At 34.7% G+C, this 1097-nt stretch overlaps 1 non-coding gene across 1 annotated transcript; it reads left to right on the plus strand.

Moving 5' to 3' along the window:
• Positions 1–453: 453 nt before the first annotated feature.
• On the plus strand, positions 454–525 carry TRNAT-CGU (transfer RNA threonine (anticodon CGU)). Its single transcript has one exon. It is a non-coding gene; the product is annotated as a tRNA-Thr (tRNA).
• The last annotated feature ends 572 nt before the right edge of the window (positions 526–1097 follow it).

Genomic DNA, 1097 nt, shown 5'->3' on the forward strand with positions numbered 1-1097 from the left:
ACAGCACTGTGATTTCTTTTGTTTGCATAGCAGCCACAACGTACGGTATTGTCAACTTACGAAGCATGTAAACAACAATGGTAAGTAGATTAAAAAGCATGATCCTTTAAAATATTATATTGATACGGGGGACTAGAAATTTCCTTGAATTCAGGCAGAAAAGCTCCCTAGTACACTGTATCTGCAACACCACCTAGTAGTCGAGAATGGAATCAATATCCAACCTCTTACACGACACGACTGCCATCTCTGAAATAAATGCAGAATCTTTTGCGCATTAATTTCAAGCTTTGTGTTAATTATCCAAGTTCCCAATAAAATAACAATAAAATGAAATATGGAATTAAATCAACAAAATTTATTTAAATAATTACACCACACATTTAAACGTCAATCCTTCTAGTAAGCCCCATTTCTATTATGAGGCACAATCTGAGAGCCCGATATATGCAAGCCTCCTTAGCTCAGTGGCAGAGCACTGGTCTCGTAAACCAGGGGTCGTGAGTTCAAACCTCACAGGAGGCAAAGGTTATTTTTTTTCTCAACCTATCACTCAGGTTAGGCAAAGTAGTGTTAAAAGTTAATTGATAAGATTTTTATTAATCTAACGTTGTGCGTTTACTGCCCTGTGCAGATAGAATGGCCAAATCACTTTTTCAGAATGAGTGAATGATGCTCAAACGCGTATTGCTGCAGAAATCTCGAAATTAACTTTTTGCATTGCTACAATATTTTCTCTTTTATATTTCGTGTGAGAAAATAAAAAGAGGGAGAAATAACTATTTTTAATTTTTTCCCCTATTTTAAGTACTGTAACAGAAAGTACCGCCATGCTGCAAACAAATCGATTTCACAATATCGCTCGAATACAAGCTTAGGATTACTGGAATTGAAAATAAGGTTTCGGTACATACCGACTATCTGTCTTTCTGTGTACAGCGATTTTTCCTAACCTAATGGAAGACTTTCGTTCACATTCAGTATCTACAAATTAAATTATGCGGGAATTATGAACATGAAATAATCGTTTTTGATATAAAATTAGTAGATATTTATTAAAAACCAGAAACATGAAATACTTATGAACTCGATTCTTC

This window comes from Periplaneta americana, chromosome 4 (genome assembly GCF_040183065.1).
Source record: "Periplaneta americana isolate PAMFEO1 chromosome 4, P.americana_PAMFEO1_priV1, whole genome shotgun sequence".
Lineage (NCBI taxonomy): Eukaryota > Metazoa > Arthropoda > Insecta > Blattodea > Blattidae > Periplaneta > Periplaneta americana.